This window comes from Acanthaster planci, linkage group LG07 (assembly GCF_054643075.1).
Source record: "Acanthaster planci isolate LZ-2023a linkage group LG07, COTS_SCS, whole genome shotgun sequence".
Lineage (NCBI taxonomy): Eukaryota > Metazoa > Echinodermata > Asteroidea > Valvatida > Acanthasteridae > Acanthaster > Acanthaster planci.
In genome coordinates, this window is record NC_141783.1 from 3,616,728 (window position 1) to 3,627,497 (window position 10,770).

At 41.9% G+C, this 10,770-nt stretch overlaps 1 pseudogene; it reads right to left on the reverse strand.

Moving 5' to 3' along the window:
* Window positions 1-388: 388 nt before the first annotated feature.
* Window positions 389-1,156, reverse strand: LOC147798551 (uncharacterized; annotated as a pseudogene).
* Window positions 1,157-10,770: the final 9,614 nt, after the last annotated feature.

Below are 10,770 nucleotides of genomic sequence, written 5' to 3' on the forward strand. Positions count from 1 at the left end.
CATGTATAACCAAACAATTCCAATGAGATAAAAAAGTTTCTACATTTTGGTATAATTACTTAACACACTTGGCCCACATTCAAATGTCATTGCATATTTCATGGACATGCTTCAGTTGCTGTAAGCAATTCTGTATTTCATTTCCCATTGTTCATTTTCAGGGCAATAGCCAAACAATTTCAATGAGATAGGTATGTGTACTTTAGCCATTCTGATGTCATTCATAATTGAACACTGTTACTAGACGGTTCTTGGTAATTTACAAATTATGTGCCTATAAGTTGTTCCTTACATCAACAGTTTCTGAAAGGCAAAGAAAGACAAAGACTTTAAATTAACATTATTCTGCTAAACAGTACTCCTTTTATCTGTGAAGGCCAGTATTTCATTCACATAGATTTATATAGTTTAGCTACATCACGGATGAAATACAAGGAAATGTTGCTGTCCTTGTGTTTGTACTGGCACAGGAATGAGGTAAGATAGCTGGAATAGTGATGCTTCCGCTGACTATAGGTTGGTAAGCCCGACTTCATTTTCCTCCAGTGTCCCTCTATGTTATTGGTGTGGCCACTTTCACTGTTCACAAATTCCTTAGAGTGATTCCTTGTCTTGTGCTTGTAGCCATATTTCTGGAGGTTGGAGTAGGCTTTCCACCAGTCTGATACAGTAGTTGTGCCCGGAGCTTTGAATTAGAGGACAGAGGGTGCCTTCATCATGTTGTTCCACAGTAACAATAAAGCACTCCCTTGTATCTTCCTCAGTGTCATCAAACACCCATTGTCCCTCAACAAGGGTCCCCGGTAATATGTATGTTTCCCTGTTTTACTTTCGTCAATCTGGACTTGCTTCACCCCTCCTCCGATCTTTTTCTTGCCCATCTGCAACAGCATGACTTCACATGTGTCCCTGCAGGACATGTTCCAGTCCACACCTGTGTGTTGACCCAACTGGAGCTGCTTACGAATTTGTTCTTGTTTAAATCTCAACACCACCAGTAGGTATACTTCAGAGTTTCTTCTAGTGATCAGTTGCTCTGCGAGAACTAACTGTTGGTCTAGATTGATTTCTCACACTGGTGCCTGTCCCGACCAATTTGTCATTGTCATTCCCATTTCACACGATCTGCTCTGTTGTTGGCCTCAAGGATTGACATTGATTGCAAGCATGCTGGTGTTTGGAGAACATCATGCTGCACTTCAATGTTGCATTTTCTAACGAATCTACTCATCACTCCACTTGCAACTTTGGTCACAAACTCATGAATTGCTACAATATAGTCTTTCCACAGTGTTGTTTCGTTTTATTTTGAAATGCTCCATATGAACTTACATCTGCACAAGATACTCACAGGACTTTAATCGACTAAAAGTACCGAATCCAGGCAAGGATTGCTTGAACACCTCTTGGCAGGCAGAGATTACCTACACACCTCTTGGCAGGCAGGGATTGCATGCACACCTCTTGGCAGGCAGGGATTGCTTGCACACCTCTTGGCAGGCAGGGATTGCCTGCACACCTCTTAGCAGGCAGGGATTACCTGCACACCTCTTGGCAGGCAGGGATTGCCTGCACACCTCTTGGCAGGCAGGGATTGCTTGCACACCTCTTGGCAGGCAGGGATTGCTTGCACACCTCTTGGCAGGCAGGGATTGCCTGCACATCTTTATTAAAGTGTGCATTAAATCGCCCAAACCACTAGATTTTGTTGTGAATTCTCTCAGGTGCCCCCACAAAGATATTGTGACCGTGTTTTATCAATTTACTGACCCATTGAATCTTACCACAGCCAGTGGGTCTCACTATGCAAAATGTTGTGGAATGTTGGAAGTTGAAACCCATGAGAAAAAATGATTCACTGCCCAAAATGCAACAGGAATATATACCTTATAAAATGATAATGTTATAACATAAAACCTATATATATATATATATATTAAACTGGCATTCTTTACAGCGTCAAGTACAGGCACTTCGGAAATCAGATTCTGAAACACATTGCTGTCCAAGATATTGGACATTACAGTTCCAAAAATAGATGATAAAATAGCCGAAAGCAATAACAAGTATAATTGACACTACAATTCAAATAAACACAGGAGAACATTTAGAGCCGAGATAACTCTGAGATGGTGTGGTTACCATGGCATTTTTTGATCTAATGTGAACAGTGCAAGCCGACCTGGCCTATTATGCCCTCTGGTAACTCATAGGGCAAAGTGTCGAAATCGTCCACCATTACCCTCTTGTTATAGCAGGTCCTGTAATCTGTGAACGGTGACTTTGTACAAATCATTCTCATTTTAGGATCCCTGGTTATATGGTGCAGATTCTCGATGGTGAGGCGTTTGTACTGGCATCTTTTACCATTTGAACTACCGTATCAAAATTGATCTTCTGACTATTTCTGAAATTAAGCGTGAAGCCTCGAACTCTACAGACCATTTTCCTGGTGTCCAACTTGTAGGTCTAATTTTTTGGTCCACCCAATGTAATTACCTTTTTTGGGACTGACTTTGTCTGATAAAGTCACCCAAAAAGAGTGTGGGGAATTCATTCTGGGCCGCTCAGTGTATATCACACTGTCGGTGTCAAAATAGAGCATGTGATCTTGCAACTTTTCTAAAACACCGTACAGTTTGAGTCGAGCATATGCAGTCGTGAAGGCCATGATCACAACATTTGTTCGTGGATTAGGCTCCACAAATTCTTCGTCGGCAGAGAACTTTACCTCAGCAATTTAGTCATTGAAAAACTGAACACTGTTTAAAACCTTATCATCAGCAAACAAGAGCTTGTAAAGCCTGCTGGGCTCAATAACCACCTCAGTCTGCGCCATGTTTAATCTCTGCCCGAACTTACCCCAAAAGCTATTGAGCATAAGTTTTGCGAGCGCTCTGAGACCCGAATTTCGTACAAGTTTTTTACGCTTGAGCACAATTCCCTCTTTCTCCTCATACTCCTGGATGAACTTCTCAAATCGGCTTCATTTTTGCACCATTTCGGAATGCCAGAATTCTCCACTTTAATCTTCAAGAAGGAATTGACGTACTCGGTGAACAACCCACCCGATTTCGAGGTCGGATCGTATTGTGCACACTGTTCAAAATGCCACACGCAGTCTACACTTTGAACTGCATACCCTGTTCGTGTATGGGTACAACCATAGAGCTACAACCCAACAGAAATCAACATATCTGATTTTTTCATTGTCATGTACCTGGTAAAACAATTACGTCACGTTTGTTCCACTGCCAAAGAATGCATCGCTTGGATTGAGCCGATTTTTAGAGTCATTTGCTGCACTTTCTTTCAAAGATTTGCGCAGTTCTTTATCTCGCATCCCCGCAAATTTCCTGTCCCATTCACAACCCCGATGTCAACATAGTCCCAACTGGTCCACGTTTTCACAAACGCCTTCTTTTCTAGATGTTGTGTATACAGCTCGTGCATTAGTATTTGGTGAAGAGAGTGCACGGTTTCTGGCTAGTAACACTAAGGGCACCTGTGCCTGAAACAACCATAAAACTCATACACCATCTGCTTCGCTTCTCAATATCTGTCCATTTTGAATTTACCAATCTGCAGATCTTTCTATTTCGGGCGTGCCTGATGTGTATGCCTTCTACGCGGCTGACATGATTTGATCACATGATCGCTCTCCGGGATTGTTTTTCATGTGCATTATACCCCCCAGGCAGCAAGACCGGTATTGTACGGATGGAGTAACAGCATTTTTGTACAAGAACTCAAGAGGGAAGTAGGAATCATACCCTTTGGCGTGATGTGCAATGGCTATAGAATTTTCTGTTTTGGACAAGATAAATAACCACTCACAGAATTAGCTTCAAGTATCTTTTCCCGTAAGCATTCTACGAGAAGTGCAGCATGAACATTGAAAATCAGTGGGCTTCCCCACACAACTTTCACACGCCATTTCATCCAATCAAATGAATTGATAGCTATTCAACACGGTTTCCTTTCAAACAACCGTTAAGCTGTTAACTGATCCATGCGGATGAACCGAAGGGATATGGGAAATTCAAGACAGGTGCATTGAACACTATGCAAACCCTGTAGTCATGTTCTACACCCCATCCTAGAGACCTTATAATGTTGTCAAATATATCATTCAAGAGGGGCAAAGCCTAGTGAAGGCTTGCCTCTTTCATATTTTGAAAGGGATGTTATAATTGTAAGTACATGTATGCGCCTAAAACTTCATGATGTTGTAGAAGTCTTCAGGCGCAGCGGTCTGAAGTCTCTTGGATGGCAGCTCATCCACGCTCCACTCAGGGTACAAATGAGCATCGGTAAAAGATCGCACGCTGTCCTCGTCCGAATCCACCCAGACAAAACCTTTTGGCCTTTTGTTTTTCCAAACATGACGTAACATGTGTATTCTGTCCAATCAAGATTTTAAGGTATACAATTTTTTCTAAGGTTGTTCACAAAATGTACTAAGTGTTTCAGGTTTCTTGTAGAGGACAGAAGGGATTATGAAGAAGCGAGACCACCCACACGGTCTGATAAGACACATTAACACTCTTTGTCTCTGTAGTAAGCTCTTGACCATTAACACCTTCGCTTGGCTCCAAATAAGGACATTTGGACCCGGCGAAGGTGCTAATGGTAAATAGGAGATGCCCTGTGATTGGCTCTAATACAATGAGTTTTGATTGGTTTGTGCCTGGATCCTTTTCAGAATCCTCTCGCCCAGTATGAAAGCCTTGACCCTTTTTTCGTTTAATATGTATTTTTTGCTCACAAATCCGATCTGTCGTTCTATTTTTTCATCGGGGAATTCTGCCTTCTTATTTGCCCTCTCTCAAGGGATCCCTGGGGCCAAAAAACCCAAACGCACGACTTTGTTTTAAAATATTTTGGAGCTCTCTTTTGTCTGTTCCAGCAACCCCCCGACCACAAAGTGCTCAAACCTGCCCCTGAGACCATACATGTATCTGCATATAAAAAATTACCATAAATAATAGTCTATAACTCTACCATGGTGATTTTGTAATTGGCGTGGTGTGCACATTCTCTTCGTATTTTTTTAGTATTCTTATACGGTCTGAGAGAGTCATTCCTAACCTTACAGACCCCTCCGTTAAATTTCCTGCTGTGTGTCTGAGGTGTGACTTATTACATAACACACACTGGCAGATTTCTTTGTCTGACTCGTTGCTCTCCCGCGCATTTTGGATCCTGTTTTTTCCCATAAATACTCTCAGTCAGTGAAATGAATTCAGACACATTTACAGTAACATTTCACTCGTAACCACCATGCCCTTACCACACCCTTTCTCTGACTATTTCCTATTTGATTTGAGTTCAGAGGATGAAGACGGTGAGATTGAGTCCAATGACAGCACTGGTCATGTCTCAATTTCCTAGTCCATCGTGACATAGACTGGGCAGAAGCCAGTCAAAGTTTTGGGAAGATTACCTAATTTTGTTTTCTTCAAATGAGATCTGTCTATACTTTACAATGGGAAGCTGAAGTGCAAGACCAGACCAGACCAAGACACCGGCCCAGCTAGAAGAGTGATGGGCACACTATAACAACACTGTAAGTCGAGCACACTCGGAATGGAAGGGGGTGATGCTGTTTTATCCATGGATGACTTTGTACCCCGTTCAGCTATTCCCATTGGCCGCTGCAATGCCTGACAGGTAGCCAAAGAAAAGGGTCACACTCAGTATGAAGGATGTTTGATGACCCTTCAAGTTTTGTGTGTGGCTGCTATTTATCGTACCCTGTGTCTACCAAGGAAAACAGGTTTTGCACCCGCAGCCATAGTTGAAGAGCTACCCCAACCTGAAGAGCTACCCCAACTTCACTCCCTACAGCGGCTTGTCAGAACAAGGTTTTATGTACTGTAATGTCTCTCTTGGGGTAGGGAGTCGTTATCACAAAGAATGAGAGTCATTGTACTGACGTATACACACGACTGTTTAATTCCGAAGAATTATTTACATCTTCTCCATATTTACAATGAGCAACTGCTATTAGTAAGGCTGGATATTACTCAAGTACTGCTCGTCCAAATCTGAACTCTTTATTCGGGAGTGATAGAAAGGTTGTTCATATCGGAGCTATACATGGTCATGGAGATGTTTCTCCAAAGCTGCCCGCTCGGGAATGATCGATGCTGACCGCTGGAGCTGGTTGCTTTAATAGACTTTGGGGCCACGTCTTAGCCAATGGGAGTGCTGCATTTCGGTGGTTATGAATAACTCATACATCTAGAAAGTCTATTGAAGAAAAGTCTATGGGGATTTTTGTACACACTTGGTCTTTTTAGTTTCTGGAGAGTGATAAGGTCCAAGAAGTTCAGGAGCGGGAGGGTGAAAGGCTGTTCGTGGGTAAGCTACGGGGGACTTGGTTAATGAGGGAAAGGAAAGGGTGAGCCTTTCTCGGTACATTGGGTTGTGTACAACTTTTAGTCTCTAGATGGCTAGGAAATCTACACGTAATTCTTACGGGGTAAAACTGAGGGTGAGCGGAGGTAATTGACCTCGCTGTGCCGTGACCAGACACAGGCTTACGGTGTGTAGTTTGGCGGGACATATACGGTATGAGTTGGGGGTCTGTGTGGGTCGAATGTACAGGTTATATGTACATGTACGACTGAAAGTAGGATCGACTCTGAGGGGGAAAATGACGATGTTGGAAGTGTGCTTCGGAGTTGTGGTTCAAGGGCATGTCGCAGCATAGAGCAAATGGGGTTGCGCGTGAAATGCAATGCGCTGTGTACAATGCGTGGTAATCTAGATGGTCATTGCGCACTCGCTGTGGGGTAAGTGGTGTGTGTAGTAGCGTGTACACTATAGTCTACATGCATATAGGGGAACAGTTTGTGGGAGCGTAACAGTACTAAAAACCCACCACAACAAACCCCCCCATGGGTCCTTTTCTGGACCACACATTGTTAAAAAAAGATTGATTGCTTGGTTGTTATTATAAATATTGTTATAATTATTAAGATTCCTTATAGTGTTTTGCCTCTTCAGGCTTCCAGACCTTGCAAGTAAGTCTTTACCAATCAGCCCTTTCCAGGACTATCGTGCGTTTGTTTTAATGACATTAAGCATTTGTATGCCCTGTGCATAATGCTGCATTGCTGACACACTCAGATAAGTTTTTTCACTGTAGCGTTTTTATACTGTCGCCCTTTCCACTGAACGGAGCATGTAAAAAATTGCCCCCCTTCTTTATACCTGTTTTCCTCCATGTGTCTAAAAATATCTGCTTTATAGACAGCCCTAGCATACAAACCAGTTTCTTCCAAGCATTGTTTTCCAAACCTACATGGCTGTACTTTTGTAACAAACTCTGCGCAAGCTGACTCAATTGCAACTCTGTCGGTAGCCTTCCATTTTACTTCTTATCTGCCGTTCTGCCAGTTAGTCCTTTCAAAATAATGATACACTCTGTTCCGATTGGTCCGTTCCAACCCCCCTCTCATAACTGGTTCAGTTCCTCATGCATTTTCCAGACCTACCTATGTATCTTTAAAAGAAACCAATATGCCAATAAAGGCCATGTGGACCTCCCCTCAAATCTCCGACAAACAGTGTGACGTATGTTTAAGAACCTGCAAATGTAGTCTGGCGCCATTTGGGCCATCTGAAACCCAGAGTAAGTACGCACGGCTTCCTTCTCGGCGTGGAAATATCATAGCCTTTTCTGCTCGCGCTTCTATAAGGCTCCTCTTCATTTTTCTGGTTTTTTTTGGACTTCTCACTTGGTAGGAATATCGTCAGCACTGCATCAGGTTTTAGCAGCCTCCTGAACTTCATGCCAAATGAATCTTGCAGGCTTGCAATAGGCTCAAAACATTCCGGCTTGAAGTGGTCGCTGCAGAGTTTTGAGCTCGCTGTTGGTCCAGTCCACTTGGCCCATGTGAGCTTGACTTTCACGGCCCAAATTTTGCGATATTTCACATTTGTTGTTAAATTATGCATGCTTGTGCCATTTTTTGAAGTATTTCCACAACCTGTAGCAACACACCTAGTTGGCATTTCCAGAAATATCACAAGAACATCGGCAAGTTGGTGATCTTGAAGTCGTACTGTAATACTATAACGCGCTGAGTTACAATGGGCAAACGTGCATTGGGGGGCTGCTAGCTAGTCGATGACTTCACAAACGTACGTCACATTCATGCAAAATTTCTGTGTTAATTAGGTACTTTGTCAGGGGCGGGGCTGTTTGACAAACAATCTTTATTATTATTTTTCTCTTGCGTATCAATTACTAAAATGACTTTTATTTACAGGAAATCTTCTTAAACATATAATCTTCCATTTGCAATGATAACAATTGCTTCTCATGGGCCCTTTAAAGGCCGCTTTATTACAAAATTGATGTTTCTTCAGTGTGAAGACCATCATGGTTGTTTCATCTTAAACAGGAGGCGTGGTTTCATAGACCTGAACTTCTTGACAAATAGCAGAAGGCTAGATATATGGCAGGCTGACCAAATTCCACGCTCTTTATAATTTCTCCCACCCTCATGCATATTCTGTCCCATGAAGATTCTCAGGTTCTTGCATCATATACTCTGCTTCGATAGACCCATTTCAAACACCGTGCCTTGCCCTGATTGGCTCTGCCCCTCCAACATATTCTGTCCCATGAAGATTGTCATGCATAAATTTACACGAAGGTGTCTTTTAAGGTCCAACACTACCACTTTTTCTGAAAGTTTCTCTTTGGTCTCAGTGCCATGTGTAACTGTAACCATGTTTTCCTCCTGCTCTGTTGAAATCCAGAACATTTTGTTTAAATCTCAACACCAACCTGCCTTTCCTTCTCTAGCTTGCATTCTTTTACAAACCATTTCACATTGTCAATATTATTGGTACATGTACACCTCAAAACACCATGAGCCCACTGACAGCTAATTCCTGACTTATTCCATAAGACTTTTAATGTCAAAAGGCTTCCCCTACCTTCTCTCACCTTGAGTTTGAAGAAATTCTCGGTCACTAGTTTTACTCTACTGACCCCTCCCTCCCAGTCATTCAAACATTCACCAGAGACATTGATGTTGCAAATTACAATTCAGTATCCACGTACCTACGTGTATTCCTGCACTGTCTGACAATGTACTTGTGGTATTTCATCACATGCATGCAAACAAAGGGCCCAAAACTGGTATCTTAAAGCATTTGAAGCAAAACATGTTACCTTTTGTAAAGATGATCATGCAAGTATGTGAATGGGAGCTGTCTTAGGGCAAAGGATTCAATTATCACTTTGACTAAGACAATGAGGTATTTTTGATTTGTTGCAACAAATGAAGTAACAAGAAAGTCTCAGAACAAAGAACTAAACCTCTTTCCAGGCTGAACCCCATGGAGGCCTCCAGTATCCCAGTCCATAGCATCCTGTCATCACTGTGCCTTTAGATGGTCTTGGGCATGACCTCAACATTTCTGCTTTTCAACATGCTTCAAACATTAAATAAAATTTATGTAAATAGTCAATACTACTGACTAGAGTTATGAATGAGTTAGCTCTGTATAATGCATGTTAGTCATGTTAAAGTTAGTCATGGTAAAGGAATGCATTTATCACATTCGGGGCAAGCTTTTGCTTTGTTACATAAGAGATGCCTTGCAACAATACACTAACACAGTTCTTGACCAATCAGAAGGGCACAAAGGAACCAGTCCATTCCAGAGATGCTGGTCAGTATTCAAAAGCTTGCCCCGAGTCACGAGGTATAGCAACAGTGTCTTTAGTCTGGGGAATTCAAATTGTTACGTTTATTTGCAATTATATTACTCAGTGCACCAGAGTTTGTTCAAATTTAACTCACAAATGGCTTATTCCTGAGTTTCATGGCTTCCCCAAAAGAATTCCATCTTTGGGTTTGCAATGTAATTTAGCTTTAAATGTATCATTTTCTCGATCAGTTCATTTCATGATGTTTGTTGTGACAAAAAGAAAAGCCAAGACCTGTATCTCATAATGTGTACATGTACCATGTTCCACTGTTATGCACAGTGGGCTTTATGAATAACAAAGTTACTGTGTCTTAGTTCTGAATACTGCAGATGTTCATGGAGAGTGTATATGTAGACTTTAGAGAAAGCAATGACATGTTCCAAATATTGGCTGTGGCATCTTGCATGTACATCCTCATTGGTGACACAGAGAAGACAGCCAAATAGCAATATTGGGTCCGTGGCTGTGGACCTTTGCCTTCATACTTGAGCAATATTGGGGCTATGGCTTTTGGTTTGTGACTGCTGGATCTTTGCCCACGTATGCCATCTTCTGTCCCTTCACAGAATTCACTGTTGTCACTCTTCATGCACAGCAGCAAAATTGCACCTGATGAGTTCATACGAGACAAAGATCAATCTCCAAGCTCCATTGAATGCTGCACCTGCAGCTGGTATTATGCAGTAATTACATGCTCAATAATTCATTGTTTTCTCCAATATAATACAATCATACAGCACATTTGTATGTGTAATGTTAATGTTCTGTACATGTATAAGGAGATGAAAGTAACTTTAACATGGACACTTTATGTTTATTAAAAAAAACTGATGTGTATGATTAACAATTCAATCGATCTCATTTCAGACAGGACTTTATTGTTAATGAAGGTAATATGGAAATGCATCTGAACCTTGGAATGGCCCAACATCAGGGTGTCAGTGGGTTTCCAAACCCTGGCTGACGGTGAAGATGTTTCCCATATGTTGATCAATTAAATACCAAACAGTGGCGTCTGCAGATTGGGTACA